The sequence below is a fragment of the Castor canadensis genome, chromosome 13, assembly GCF_047511655.1.
Source record: "Castor canadensis chromosome 13, mCasCan1.hap1v2, whole genome shotgun sequence".
NCBI classification, from domain to species: domain Eukaryota; kingdom Metazoa; phylum Chordata; class Mammalia; order Rodentia; family Castoridae; genus Castor; species Castor canadensis.
Genome location: NC_133398.1, coordinates 41147810 through 41164888, shown reverse-complemented (window position 1 = coordinate 41164888; position 17079 = coordinate 41147810).

The following is a 17079-nucleotide window of genomic DNA, read 5'->3' as shown; positions in this document are numbered from 1 at the left end:
TCAAGATCTTTAGAAAAAGCAATTATCCCTAGGATAATTGCATCTATTAAAATGCCTTATAATTTTTTATTCTGTGACATAACAGAAATAAAATAAGAGACATTTCTGTTAGAGGAGCATTTTTCTTTCAGAGAATGTGTGGCTTCCAAGAAAAGCAAATGTGATCATTCGAGGAGCAGTATAAAGGAACACAGGGTTTGTGTTCAACATTTAGCAGCCACAAGGAGAGTTCAGGGTGCCTGACGGACTAGGAAAGACTCCAGGCACTAGACAGAGAAATATGGCCTTCCCATCAGTGAAGAGCTAAGAAATGCCTTTGGGTTTAAGGAGACCTGAGACACAGCCCCAGGAAGAGAGAGTGACAGATATCTAGGGCTGAGCAGGGAAGTGGTAGGAGGTGTAGACTTAATCAGGAAAAAAATGGATATATATTTTCTGAAAACTTTGAAGTGTCTGAAACACAATAAAGTTCCTGTTACCAAATGGAGGCTTTAGTTGTAGCATTTCCTAGTGATAATTTTTATTTTTGAATCTCTTTCTAAAGCATTATGGTAAGAGTATTTATGGGATTTGGAGTGTATACTACAGATTTGAGTACAATTTATAACTTTTTAGGATAGAGTACAAGCTAAAGGAATTGTAGTATCTACAAAAAAAGGGATTTTTAAAGTTGGTATTTCTCAAGTTTGCTGTTTTAGGCACTGTTTAGGCACTATATGTGTTCTCAATTGTTCAATACTTATAACAGTTCTGGAAGGCAGCAACTATTATACTCATTTGACAGATGAAGAATCTAAAACATAGAGAGGCTGAATCATTTGCCACCTCATCAGCAAAAAGAAAGCCAGGACATGGATTTAGATACATCTTACACAAATCCTATATTCTTAATCACTACGCACACAAACCACCTAGAATAACATAACTACCACACACACTTCAGTCCTGAAATAACTGTACCTGTATTGTTCAAGGCAGACTTATTGCCCTGTACTCAAAATCTCAGTGCCTTAATGTAAAAATATGATTTATCACTAACATTACAGTGCAGTGTATGTGTGTTTGTGTATGTGTGTATTCGTGAGTGCATCTGTGTGTTGGGAAAAGAAGGGGAAAGAGATATAGGTCTTTTACCTATAACCCACCATCTATCACACCTGATTTCCAGAATCTCTAAAAAAGGGGAAAGATAGTAGCATTGTGTGAAGATTTTATTCAGAGGTGACCCATTTTCCCTGGCCTGATGTCAGGCCTACATCCCTGCCTAACTTCAAGCATCTGAGAAAGCAAGTTATTCATGAGCCCAAAAAAGTGGGAGATACACATCTCTGTCACAACAGGAGAAGGGTTGCATATAAAACAAGAAATCTAGAAAAGTGACACCATCTCTTGTCATTGTTATTCACTAAGAATCTCTCTTTTTTATAAAAAAAAGAGAGAGAGAGAGAGAGAGAAATCCATTTCATGCTTATCTACTTTGGTAAATAGCAAAATTCAGTTTAAAACTGGTTAAAAATGAGAGTGATCACAAGGAAACTAAAAGATGTTTGATGTTGATAATCAGAAGCTGGCATTTGTTTGCCCAGATGCTAAAATAATCTAATTCTAGTTCACCATCATAATCTCAGCTATTTCTTTTCTTGGAGAATGGGTGCTCATTCCTTGCAAGCTGTTCTTTTCCTAATAAAAGAAAAACATTGGAGGTTTTTTAGACAAAAAATATACTATATACTATTATATACTATATTCTTTAAAATTTAGTCTAAATTAGGCTATATATAATAACAAACTGCAGAAAAATTCCAGGCTTCTCCCACTTGCTGTAACCACTGAATGCCAAGTTTTAACAACTACTCAAAGAATGATAGATTTATCTGAAGACTTGGATTTATCCTCCCCTCTCTCACACACACACAGAACAAACAGAGCAATTTGAAAAGGGAGATAAATGTGAAGTTTATTGCACTTCATAAATGTTAAATTGTAATAAAATTCTCATTCAGAAGAATTTATATTCATATACAATGATATAAGAAGAAAAGTATCTTGCTGTTTGTGATCGCTATATTGTAATAAATGAGCCAGCACACGTTTACGTATTCGTAAAACTTTGTATTCAGACTTAATAGCATCATTAGAAATATACTGGGATATGCTATGTAAATAACTTTAAATTTAAACCTAGGAAAATGTGACTTTTGTAAACTGTAAGAAAAGAGACACAAGGATCCATTAAAGAAAACAGAGTAAAAAAGTGAATTCAGAGACAAAGGCAGAGGCAAACACAAAACTTAGAAAAGAAGTGCATTTTTTGTTGCTGTTTTGTTCTGTTTATTTTGGTTTTGGTAAATAGAGTACCAAGGCTGTGAAAACAATACCATCCTATGACAGATGTCACTGATTTTGAGTTTGGGAAATGACTTTTGACTTTAGGCTGTATCATAATTTTACTTTTTGTAAATATACAATAGAAATATGCAGTATGATGAAAAACAGTAACACTTAAGTTTTAAAAATAGGGTTTTTTTTGATCCTGTGAAAGAAGATCATTAACTCACTTGTGACCTTTGAGAAGTTAATGAATCTCTTAGAATTCAATTTACCTAACTCCAAAAATGGAGCTAAGAAGAGTCACTAGCTTATATAGGTACTGTGAGTCTTACTGAAGTAGTACATACAAAACACTTGTAACAGGGCAGACACATGTTATGAGCTCAATAAACCTATGTCATTAATGTTGTCAATATTATTGGCTATGATACGTTTAAACATGAACTATATTTATCAGCCTTACTGTTGCATTCCTCTCTGGCTTATGTCAGCATAAGCATGATCTAGAGAAGGTAATACCTGGCGTGCATGATATTTTCAAACAATGCTAAATCCAAAACTATTGAAAAAATTTTTAATCATGAGAAATACAGCTGAAATAAATGCAAAAGTCTCACAACTCTGAGTCCAAAATAACAAAATGTAATTCTGTTGAGAAGAATGCAAACGAATATCTCCAGGGATGCATAAATAGTAATAGATATTCAATGAACAGAGAAGACAGAAAACATTATTGCTGAATGATTCCTGGGAGTGTTAATGGAAGCAAATTAAATGTGAGTTTATATTAAAACATAAGAGCTACAAAGAATGATGTGAAATGCTCAAGGCTTAATAAGCGCAAAGTACTTGTTTCAGTTGAAAAAAAAAGCTGATAGGATCCATGATTATGTGATTATGTATGGACAAATCAGTTTTCTGAGACAAATAGCCTTATAGATGGAAATCTCATGAGTCAGATTCCTTTAGTGGGGGCCGGTGAGAGGAACTAGTGGAAAGCACTGGAAGAGACAGCCAATATTTTCACTGTAGAATAATGGAAAACTGCATTGAAAGAGAAAAAAAGTACAGCAGAGAATCAGATAAGGTGTTTTAGGGAAAGAAAACTCAAGATGCTTCAATAGAAGTCTTCAGGACAAGACAGTCCAGATTCCTAAGGAAAGAAATACACATTCATATGAATTTATTGGAAAAATCCAGACAATGTGTATGGGAAAGATTTCCAAGGAAATAAAGTGTCTCTATTTTCTGAGATTGAAATACTTTATAGAGTAAACAAATTATGAAACAATTATAAGCTATTTGACAATAAGTTTTACTGTTTTGATCACCATAAAGATGTCAGTATTGGGCTTTTGGCTTTTAGATGGTGGCAAGCAAGGAAAATTGACTTTGCTTTAATTGTAAGTATCAATGAAGTATTTTTATTTCATTATTTTATATCTTGTTTCCATGTATCTTTGCCATTGCAGAGACACCATGCATCCCAAGTAGCTTACCTGTTTTCTTGCTTACTCCAATCTGCTTTAATGTTTCCTAACTCAAATGCAGGTTACTAAAAATGGCCTGATTTCCTGATTTTAATTACTTCCTTGTCACTAATTTGTTAATGGATCCAATTACCTATGGATTTCTTAAGAGAGAAAAACCTCATATTAAGGCTGACATTATAGTTTGTCAAGCATTGGAGAAGATACTTTCACATGTCTCATCATATTGAAATTCGCTAGACTTGTAGATGGCATCATTTGTCCTACTTCTCAGGAACTTCAGTGGCACAAAAGAAAGGTATTCTATCTCAGAGCATTCTGGTTTTTTAAATTTATATTCCTATGGCTACTACACCTTGATATTTGCATTTATTATCGTCATAGTACTGGGATGATCAATATTTAAAAAAACAAGCATCAACACTTATAAAGAGAGTAAAGCTTGATTTCACGTCTTTCACATATTTCCTTTTCCATATTTTTCAATCAAATGTTCACCTCAATGAAGATTGAAGTCTCCCTTCAAATCCCAGGAACACTTACTATTTTATACATGACAGTAAATTGGATGTTTCTATCTTTTAATTTACTGTTTACCCTCTCTATGCTAAGACAGAAAATAACACATTGGGGTCCATAAGTTTTACCTACAATGCTTGCTGTGCCCAGTGTGGAATGGACTTCAGAAAATGACTTCATTTTAATTAGAAGGAATAAGTATATCAAAATAGAGCCTCTACCTTCTTTACTTCCTTCTTTTAACTTCCCCCTCCAATTAGTTCTCTACCTTTGTGATCTATTTTTTCATTCTTCTCCTTCATTGTTTCAGTGTCTATTCCATGAGATTTTTGCCTTGGTATTATACCTATATATGCATTGAACTAAAGAAGGTGAATATGGCTGAAGTACTTTATATATAAGTTTGAATATAAGATATTTAAACCTGTTGAAATCATCATAAGATGGAGACTAAGGTAGAAATGAGAAAAATCGAGGAGATGAACCATTTCAGTATTATATGTATATATCTAGATAGACAGATAGATAATATAGATATAGATATATACCAGAATCTCATAATGGAACTCCCTGCATAGCTGTCTTAAACAAAAATGTTTTTTTTCAAAAATGAAGAATAGGAAGGTAAAACAGGTCCTGTCTGTGGGTTGGTTCCAGTGGGAGGGGGGAGGACATAAGGAAAGGGTGACGGAGGATGAATATAGTGAAAATATAATGTACTCATGTATGAAAATGGAAAATGGTCTGATTAGACCTGTTGAAACTATCTAAGAAGGAGGGAGAAGTGATAAAGGAGAGTAATTGAGAGGGTGAACTTATCTAAAATGTATTGTAAACATTTTTGTAAATGTCACTAAAGTAAATGCAAAATTTTCAGAATGCTGAGTATAAAATAACAAGTTTATAAAAATTTTTTGAAAAGGTTAAAAAAACCAAAGTAGAGTTTATAGACAAAGTATGCACCAAACTCTCAGTGCCTTATTCATTTAATCTGAGCTCTCCATTTAAATATTCCTTTAAGAAAGGAATTAAAAATGTCATCAGTGTATCTGTAAAACCTCTGGAATGTTTTCCATTAAATAAAGTATCACTAGTTTAGTCAAGAGCAATAAAAGTAAGGAAGGAGGAAGTGGGGATGCTCACATACTTGCCCACTGTGGTAACTCATGCATCAGAAATTCTCATTAACCTGAGGAGGAAATTTTGTTCCTACATAGTAGAAAGTGGTACAGAATTCAGATGCTCCAAAATTTTGTATGGACTGCCCTTTCTGAATTCATTGCTTCATTCATTTTAAGGATTATAATTTTTAATAATGCAGCAAGGAGATACAAAAACAGCAGTTCATACAAACTTACACTATTAAATTAAAGGATGTTTATATGAAGGGGATTGTGAAAAGGAATATCTGTAGGTAGGTGTATTCAGAAGGCTTTAGAAGGCTTCAGTTGTTTGATTCCCAAGCAATGCTTCTTGCAAAGGAGAAGCAATAAACATCTTATCATTATGGTGTAATAAATTCCCATGTATATTGTCAGATTACCAAGAGGAAAACAAAAAAATCCCTCCTCTGTCATATAGAATTACTCTAGGAATAAATAAGCATGTGGTTTCCAGTTTCATGCACCTATGGGATTTCTAGTTTATGATCTGAGAGAAAAATGCAAAATTCTTACCAAAACTTATAGCAAATAACATAAACAAATAGTGACATAGTCACCCTAATATTAGAAGAACTGTGAAAATGTTATATTTAGGTAGGTAGAATTTTACAGGTAGGTCATTGTTTCTTATAAGCAGAGAAGTGCCTATTTTAGGATGTTAGATGTTTTATTTTCTTTTATTTATTTACCTGCTTATTTATTTTGGTATGCTAAATATTGAACCCAGGAACTCACAGATGCTAAGCAAGCTCTCTACCACTATTACACTTCAGCATTGTATAGACTAAGTTGTATTTTTAGTTTTTCTTTCAGTTTGATGCTTTGAGTATATATATAGGTCATACTTTTATTTGCTCATAGAAAATAATCCTCACCAAAGTAGGCTCAGGTTGCATAAGTGAATGACCTCTGTGTCTAATGGGGCTTTTCTGCTTCTATTTTTTCTGATTTTCTGTGAGTGGTCTCCTGGATTTCATTTCCCAGCTTCACTTATCCCTCATTACATAAAAAGTATTCATCCAGTTCCCTTTCAAAAGTCATAATTAGATGCAGTAATTGATCAGACATTATCAGCTCACACGGCCAATTCACTAAGCTTTCGGAACTCTTCTTAGTTTAAGATTGGTAGCTGACTTTTGAATACAAGTCCAAGCTCCAGACTCTTTGCTCATTTATAGGGAACATAATGGCCCAATGTAGCCACCTAAATCCCACCTTTATCCCTTTGGAAATCAGGTGCCTAATGATGCACTATGATATTAATGTGCTATAGGTAGTTGTCTGAGACTGTGAATTTGTGTTTTCTAGTTTTCTTTGGGATTTTGAGTAGATCTCTGCTTCTGATCTGCTTTTCTAATCAGTGTCGGAAGGCTCAAGTCAATTAGTACTTGGTATCTATTGTATTCAGTCTCCCTTCTTATACTTTGAGTCAAACTTTCTTTGACATCTTCCATCTTATAATGTGTGGGTTGCCTAAATAGATCATAGTAACCTTTTGTAAACTTATCCAGTAAGAGATTTTTGGTTGTTGATGTTTTGGTTTTTCACTATGTGAGCCCAAGCCTAACCCTTTTGTTTTTATTTTGTTTTTGAGACAAGATCTGCCAGATCTTGCCTCCTTCTACATAGCTGGAATTACAGTCATGTACCACCACACCCAGGTAAGAGTATATTTTCTTATATTCATATAAAATTTATAAATGCTGGTTAACTGCTTTTATTCCTAAAATACTTATACTTTAAACTTATGATGTGCTTTGTGTTCATGAAAATCATAGCTATTAATCAAAGGATTTCCTGAAAACATCAGAAAACATTTCTGGCTATAAACTGTGTGTAGAACTAGGCTATTACCATTACATGGATTGTCCATCTTATTCTAACAAGTAGCATGATTGAGTCACCATATTAGTCTATAATCCTTATTTCTCTTTATTTAAGATACATATAGGTTTGGTTTTATAGGCTTGTATCAAACATTCTATGTTTAGGTATCAAATAATCTGAGTTTAGAGATGCCAGATATACAAAGGAGCTGAGGAACACCAGCTGCCCAATCCCTCATGATCTTGAAGAAGCTGAGCACAAGCAAATGCTCTACAAATGGTGAGAGAGAAGCTTTGGTGCTCTCATCTCATTTCTAGGCAACCAGGTAAGAGACTTCATTCAGCAGATAATCTTGATCAATCTTGATCAGCAGCTAAATCTTGGTAAACAATGTCTCTGTTCCAGGTCTCTGCTACCTGTTTTGTACATGCAACAAGAGTAGCTGAAAATATAATTTAAAGGCAAATAATGCCCTTGGTGATGTTGTAAAATCCAGAGTCTACATCAATAGGCCTAAGCAGGAAGAATTTTGGTCTAATTCTATCATTTCTATCTCCTCACCCTTACAACAAATCTAAGAACCTACTTGAACTGACTCATGCAGAAGGATAAGGAAGAAATATGTCTCACTCCTTCTTCTCACAGTGCATTGAAGCCAGTTCAAATTTTATATACCAGTAGGAGGCTAAAGAAGACCCAGTTGTCTCCACAAATTAATTACTTATGTAGTGGTGACTATGTCTCATGCCTGCCCAGCTTTCTTGGAAAAGGAAGGCAGAATTACAATCCAACCCTCTTGCTTAGTGTCTACTTGGGTGTCAAAATAGCAATACTATTCTCAGTGTAGTAGGAGTCCAAAGGCCTTTACAAAGATGTGGAACATATCTTTTGCAACTCTGCACTCTCAGACTTAGCCATGAAGAAGTATTTCTTGTGGAAACAGGTCATCTCCCTTAGGAAAATGTTCTCTCTAGTAAGGAGACACTATGCATAAAAATGCGACTAGACAAATTCTCTGTCTCTGCTGCTGCCACAGGTATGATCATAATCATTTTTGTGGGAGAGTCTATTTTCCAGAGCTTATGCATTAAAAGAGCTCCATTCCTAACCAACTAGGGCTTACTGCAGAATAATTTTAAATAAATTTATACAGTTACATCCCAGGATTCTATTTTACCACTATATCTTTATCATCTGCCTCCTAAAGACACTTGAACAATTTCTCTTCTCCTTTCTTCATTAATATGGTCCTAGGACCATACAATCGTGAGAAAATGCTTTTGAGAAGCCTCCTTTCATTTCCCAGATATGGGCCTTAATGAAGGTGATACATGACATTTGCTACCTTTGAATCTGGTTTCAAAGTGGATATGCTTTTTTCTAAGCATTTTCCCCAGAAGTACCCTGATCTCTATTAGCAAAATGATATATCCCATATTCAAAGTTATGTGTGTAACCAACATGAGTTATTAAGAAAAAGTCCTTTATCAACCTCTAGGGAAAAAGTAGATGTCTTTTTCATAGTCCATTTTTGCCCCTACAGCAGAATACTGGAGAGCAGGTAATTTATACAGAAAACAAGTTCATTTTCTCATAGTTCTGAGGTTTTTAGAACTGACATCTGCATGGTCTCTCCTGCTCTATCATCACAAGGCAGAGGGCAGAAGAGCAATGAAAGCAAAAGGAAACTGATGTTGCCTTTTCATAATAGCACTAATATTACCCAATGTCATAATCATGTCCTATTCACCTATTAAAACTTACATCTCTTAATTCTGTTACAGTAGCAGTTAAATTTAAGCTTGAGTATTAACAAGGACAAGCATTCAAGCCATAGCATCTTTCTTCTCCAGGTAACAGCCACCTCCTTTGTCATTTATTTATATAACTAAGGAATAATGCTGTTAGGTTTCCTTCCATTTTGAAGAAATCTCTATTACCTACAAAAGCCATCTCTGGGAAGCAGTGACAAATATAAAGGCATCCATAAATATGGAAGTAGTTATGCATAATTTGAAGTTCTGCTTTACTGGGCAGCCTGCTACATATGTGTTAATACAAAAAGCACCTCTTTTTACTGTTCTTTCATTGATAGTTACATCAGTATGTCAGAAGGTTTGGGCAGTAATTTTGTTGATGATGTTGCTAACTTTTTTTCTAAACTGGCATTGAAAAACCTCCAACAGTTCAAACCTATACAAAAGATCTAGAATAAAAAAATGAGTCCAAGGAATGAACTCAGATGGAAGATTGATATTTTGTTGCTAATACTGCAGAATTTTAAGTTTTATTGCTATTACAGTTTTTTTTTTTAGCTTTATCCCTTTGGTGAGAAAGAATATCCACTTTTTCTAGCAACCTTGGCTTAGAAATTAAAGATTTTTGTTTAATAACCAATAGACTTGTCATTATTTCCAAGAGAGGAAAAATGTCTCTACATATCTGGTGCATATTTTCAAAGATCAAGAAGTGGTAAAATCAGAGAATGAGGTCACCCGAAATTTCATGAACTTGACCACATTTCCAGAGTGTGATTAACTGGACATAATAATACAATAGTGACTGTGGATGTTTGAACATATTCAGTCTGAAGTATTTTGTTAGATAAGCATTTGCTAGGTACATCTTCTATATGGTAGACATGTAGCTGTATGTTTACATATATTTACTAGATGTGTAAGTCATTTTTAAATGAAAAAAAATTTCAAAGCCAGAAGTACCATAAGACATACACAAACAGAATGTTATCCACATTTTAAAGATGCTTAAGTACCTGGAGAACACCTGATTCCAACTTTTTTCTTTTATTATCATTAATAGTCTAAAATAGGAACCAGTGGTAGCATCCATCATCAATAGGCCTTTATAATAGTAGGTGAATTAATACATGAAAAAGAAAAAATTCTCAAGGCCAATGTAATGATTTTCATATGCCCATGGTTGGTGAAGACCCTCTCTTCACTTCAAAAAATTTAGAAGTTCCATGTGGTTTTAAAATAACTGGATTACTTTCCAGAATCAGTTTTTGCATTTTCATTACCTTTCACTGTTTCTTATAAAGATTTTTTTACTTTGTTGCAGTATTACAGCATACATCACAACTACCAATGCCTGTATTCTGTGAGCGTGGATTATGAAATAAGGATAAATTGATTGGAAATAGTCCCAGGGAGCAAAAGTGAATAATCAAGAAACTGAAAATATGAAGCCAAGGAAGGCAAGAAAGCAGATGCAAAAATTGGTTATGTCAATTTGGTTATGTCTCTGCACAAGTCGAATGGTTGATAAATGCAATTGGGCCCTTTTCAGGAGCTTGTAGAATGTGTTATAGGCTCAATTAAAACTTCTTCCCTGTTACTGCTTGGCTTGTTCATGAGGCATCAGTTCCCTGCATTTTAGAGTTGCACATATATGAATGCATAGGTATCTTTGTCAGTCAGAAAAATCTCTGGAAGGGAAACAAGGGGTGCCATAAATATTTGAGTCAAGACCTTGCAGTGAGTATTACAACTATGACTGGATGCAGCCAGGCCAAGACAGTGTAAAGTTGTGCTGAAAAGGTTTGTAATACAAAAGCTTAACCATGGACATTTGATAAATGTTGATTTTTTACATGATTACTGAGCAAATATTGCTGGCACTTACATTACAAAATGTCTTTAGCTCATTTCATATACTACCCTGCTTTAATTTTAAGTCATCTATTATGATCTTGTCTTGTCTGGAATGCTAGGATTTTGTGTCTGACAAGATGGAGGAAGAGAATGTACAAGTCATCTATGCTGTCACTCCACCCTATGGATCATGTTACATCATCATTGCATCGACAGTGATCAGCAATATGGACACAAATTCTAATGGATCTGTCTAAAATTTCCCTCAAAAATATGAATTCATTTTACCTGAATCAATTAGCTTTTTGTGAACAATTTCCTTATAGATACATAGCCAATGTAGAGAAAGGAATTGACAGAATATTACAAAACCAGACAATATAAACTGAATATCAGTTTCATGCTTAAATTGGCCAATAATTATGAACCCTCTGCCTCCTTCTGCATTATGTGAACTTTCCTAAGAATTATCCTGAGATTTAGGCATGCAGTATCAACCAGTATAAGGCGTTTTAAAGAAAAAACATGCATAAAATATATAAATTGTGTTTTGTTGAATTTGAGAACATTAATTGTGCATATATAAATGACATTTTGTAAATTGCTGTGTGCCAGAAAAATTCCTGGCCAACCTAAGTCATTACTGTATTCTGTGTCTAATGTTTGTAGGGATTCTGACTCACCCAGGGAACATTTACACGCAGACTATACCAAGTAAGCAAAGCTTTGTGACTCCTCTGATTAAAGGAATTGATTTGACTTTAGGAAGAGTGAGCTGTGCAAATGCCATTAATTTCAATTAATCTTCTCACACTGTCAAGACAAAAATCCTGGGAGAAGATAAATTGCAGCAAATCAATATAGCCCTTGTTTTTACCAGGAACAGGTGCTTGAGGAAACAGAAATGTCATTAATGGGTGTCTATATCAAGAAGTATTTAAACAAGACAGTAATTCAATGTAAAAGTCTCCTAGATGATTTCTTATATCCTATTTAAATATCCCTTAATTGTTTTCAATTGGGTAGGAAGTGTTTACCACAGAGATATTGAAAATTGTTATTATAATTCAATGGAGCACTACAAATGTATCTTCGTTACCATAGAAAACATAAAGGTTAAAAAATGTGTTCACATGTGTGTTATTCAGTTCAAATACAAATAAAGGTATTCTGGTTAATCTTGTAGCAATGGTTAATAGTTACTAAGCAAAACCAAATACTACAGTAAAATGTCAATGAGTATAAAGTTTCAAAAGTTCCATATGCCAAAGTGAGAGAAATTGTCAATGTCAATCAGGAATATAAAAAATATATTCTTATACTCAATATATCATATATTTCACATTCTGGTTTCTATTCTGACCAGATTCCTTCTCATTCATTTATTCCTCTGTACATTTGTTCTCTATTAAAAAATATGTGCTAAACTCATTCTCACCTTCAGGGCTTTTAAATTTGCTGTTCTTCCATTCATGTCTCTCTGCACTCCTTCCAGAAATTGTTGCTATACAGCGCCCCCCACCTAGTCTATCTTTTAGTGAGGTCTTTATACTTACTACTAAACATTGATTATAACTGAGATATTCTTCTAATTTCTTTCCTCTGTAGTTCTTCTAACATCTGTAGCATAGACATAGACTCATTGTCACATGCTCTTGAACCTAGTGCAGTACCTAGACCATAATGAGTACACGATGAATAAGTAAACAATAAATATATTACTGAGCCATAAAAGACAGATACTTTTTTAAAAAGTAAAAATACTGATGTGCATTGAGGGGTGAGGAATCCCTAAGGTCACCTTCCAACTCAATAAGTCATTTAAATACCTCACAGGACTCAAGAGCTCTGCTGTACTGATGGTGATGTTTTATTACAAAGGGTCAAGCTTAAAGTCTCCTTTCCTTGAAGGGAAGAGGTACACAGGGTAGAGTCCACAAAAAAGCAGGAGCAAGTTGTAGGTGTCCCCTACCAGCAGAGTCACACAGGGAATCCTGAATTCTACCAACAGGGATGTGTGACACCATGAGCAAAATGATGATCACTGAAGAAAGTTTGTGAGAACCTTACAGTTTAAAACTTACATTGCGGGGGGTGCATGCAGGACCACATGCTGACAGCTCCTGAGCGTCACAGAACAGAACAGGTGCTCACCAAAGATCACAAAGTTAGGGTAAATGTATCTGCTTGTATTCTGTAGGCATCTGGAGACACTCCTAGCAGACAGCATGTTGCAAAGGGTCAGCAGTTATCTTTCTGAAGCCAGATTAACACAGATCTTTCTTTGGAATGTTCAGGGCTTCACTAATCCAGTCTTACTGAGTAAACCTTTTCCTTTTTGACTGGTTTGCCATGTCTGCATCCAACTGGCTTGGAATTCTCTTTGATAATTTGAAATACCCTGTTGCAGTGTCACCAATGTCCTTATTTGTTAAAAATTTAGCCAAGGTATGATCATACTCATCAGACTTTGACTCTCAGGGAAATGGGATTCCAGGGGATAAGTCCCCCTATGTTGTTCCCAAGAAAAGTCAACTTCTCGATCTACCCCCTGACTACTTTATTTCTTTTTGTTTCTTTCCCTTATACATAATATTTTGCTTATTATTCCTGATTGAAATCAAGCCCTTCCTATGTCTTAGGATTCAATACATTCCTGTCACCTTAGGGGTCTTCTCCATCATCACACCTGTTTATTACATAATCAGTACTCCCCCTGTCCTAGTTACTGCTTATAACCCTGTAAATTTCCTAGAGCAATGTCACTTATAAAACTAATAGAAAAGTAAAATAATGATAACCATAATAAAAACCTTCTTGAGAAGCTGCCTTCCTCAAGCAATTATTCTGCTTCATGTCAATCTTTGACTCGATTTTCCCTGGTTGGCATATATTTGCTAGTCACCTTTCTCACTCCACTTTTCCTCCAACTCTAGCTCTCTCATCTTCAAATCTGCATTTCCTTGAAAATGGATGTTACCATCTTTATCTGAACCTTCTAATTACCAAAATTAAGGGTCTCTTCTGCCTCATCATACATAGCATCTCTTTACTATCTGACTTAATCCATTTATTCTAGTCTCTCTTCTTCCCTACTAGCACCACTACCCACACACTCTCCCTGTCCTCTAGCCACTTCTGTGGTTTCTTCATTTCCAAAAGAGAGGTAATAAGAACTACTTGACAGGCTGATTGTTAGGAATTTGTGGGGAAATACAAACCATGTGAAGTCATTTAAGATATTATTGTTACTTGAACACTGTTCTCATTACTACAAACCTATGAATTTATAATTTAGAGCCAAATCACCCTAAATTATCTAATTTGTTTAATTATTAATGTGATTCTTTTTCTTGAGAAAATTTGATCTAATAAGTCTTTATAATATTAGTCACGGTCTTATTTTAAAATTAGAAATAATGAAGTACATCAAACATGAAATATTCCCATGATCACAAATCAGTATCAGAAACAGAGATGGAGGAGGCTGACTTTACTGGAAACACTATCCACATAGCTGCATGAACTGATCTTTTGAGTGATTGATTGGTTATAGTGGTAAGTTCACCCAGAGCTTGTGGAGAACACATAGCATGTTCTTCAGAGGTACACAGAGCACTGTTGCTGCAGTTTATAAACAATGAAAGTTTTCAGTTATGAGGAGGTATTTTCCTCAAAATTTATACTTGATATTAATAATATTATGTTTAAATACTTTTTGGCAGTACTAGGGTTTCAACTCAGGGCTCTACTGCTTGAACTACACACCCAGACCTTTTTGTTTAGGTTATTTTTAAAAGTGGGTCTCACATTTTTGCCTGAGCCATTTTTCCCTCCTTCTTATGGCTCCCACAGAGCTGTAATGACATGCATGCTTTGCTACCATAACAATTCACAGCAAGTGAAATTAAATTTTTAATTTTTAAAAAGCAATAAAAGGAATAATCCAAATTATAATTTTCTATTATCTTAAGGATGATGCCCCAGGAACACTAAGTAATCAGTTGTTTTAAAATAAGTATTATGATATTTTTGAGATAATTCATAGGTGTTTTTCAATGTAAAATTTCTATAACATATATTTATAAAAAATAAATCTGGAAAATCTAAAGATGTACCACAATCTAACAATGTCACATCTAATATAGAATAATTTTTCTCTGCTATACAATAGGTATAGAATCCAAATGGTATTGATTTGACTAGTAGAAAAGTAGGAACACAAAATATCTCCTTATATACCTCACTTAGGAAATATAAGGAGGTATGTGTATTTGCTGAAATGACTAAATTAGAGCTATAAGTATCAAAAGAATAATTTTTAAAAGGTGGGTGAAATAAGTATCAAAGGACACATACAGTGTAAGGATATTCATGTGTGCATCTATCTACAAATGTAACTATATTACAGAAAGTAACATTAAATAAATAAAAGTTAAGGAGCAATAGCATGCCCCCTACAGAGAGTGATTCTTTTTGCAGAAGAAATAATTATTGAGAGTATTTTGGACAATGGAGGCTTAGGTTTTCTTATGATTTTTTTTGTGTGTGAGGGCAATACTGGACGTGGAACTCAGGGCTTCATGCTTGCAAGGCAGGCTCTCCATTACTTGAACCATGCCCACAGTCCGTTTTTTCTAGTTATTTTGAAGATAGGGTCTTGCTCTTTGCCCAGGCTAGCCTGAACCATGATTCTCCTATTTTATGCTTCACACCATCAGTGGGATGACAAGTGCATGTCACCATGTCCACTGATGAGCTTTTTGCCTAGGACGGTATGGAACTATGATCCTCCCTATCTCAGCCTCCCCAAGTAGCTAGGATTATAGACATGAGCCACTTGTGCACTCATAGGTCTTTGTTTTTGATACAAAACGGTGACTCAGACACTTTTCTTCAAATCATTTCTAGTTAAATGACAAATCTCTGCTTGTTAACATCCTGTCTATTTTTGAAATATTTTTAAACTAAACAATATATAAGTAACTAACTAACTAACAGAAAGATAACTGATGGTTGCCCTATCAGTAAGTTGGTTAATATTTAGAAGGTGACATTTGTCCAGACAATTCTGGGGGTTCAGAAGGACTGTTGATCCTGAACTGATGGGAGTGTTCACAGTCACTAGATAGATAGATGTACACATACATACATACATAGACAAATAGATATGAATATGCATATAAATGAGTATATATATAATGTACATGAATGTGATTTCTAATGTATATGAAGTTCCAAAAGCTCTGGAACCTTTTCTGGCTCTGTTGGCTCCAGGAATGCTTTGTTCACCTTTAGGAAACAAAAAGAGACATGACTAATGGATGAGTGCAGTGGAGCCCACTAGCACTCTGCCAAAATCCCCTGCCATCCATGTTACCTTTTCTGTGCACCCCTCCCTTGGCATTTTATGTGATTTGCTTCTAATAACCCATGTCTGTGACTGTGCTCAAAAAGCTAGCCTGTGCTTCTTGAGCAACAATATCTACTCTGACAACTAAAAGGGGTTGTGAGTTAAGTTTTCCCACGCAGGGTAGCCCTGGCCAATACCTGACAGAAGTATGAGATAAAGCATGTTAATTATCTTGATTTAAAACTTCCACAATGTATGCACATATCAAATTTCATACTCCATTATATATGTTCAGTTTTGATTTTTCAATTTAAATATAAATAATTTTATAACTGCATTTAAAAAAAAAAAAAAGCTCTCTTCCTTTGAGAAGAAATTCACTGGGGTATAGTTTGTACATCAGATCTTCTCATAGGGTCGTAATGGAGCAGGATTTTACCTAAAATCATATCTTTTTTGGTCTCTTCCTCCTCCTGGTTCTGCTTTCAGAATTTTCTTATCATTTGCTTCCAGGAACACTTAATAAATTATTTGCTCTTTGTCTCAGGCTTGCTGAGGAAACCTGACTCAAAACAAGCAAAGAATGAATTTGTTCATTCTTTTAACATGACATTTCACAAATCAAATCATTCCCAAAAGGTTTTTCATTCACTTCTGACCATCTCCAAATCCCATGAACTCATCTCTAAATCCCATGTGAAAGCAGGAGAATGAGTCAGAAATGAACAAAGTTCAGTAAAATCACAGTAAGGAACAGAAGGGTCTTTAGGTCCTCTCTGTCA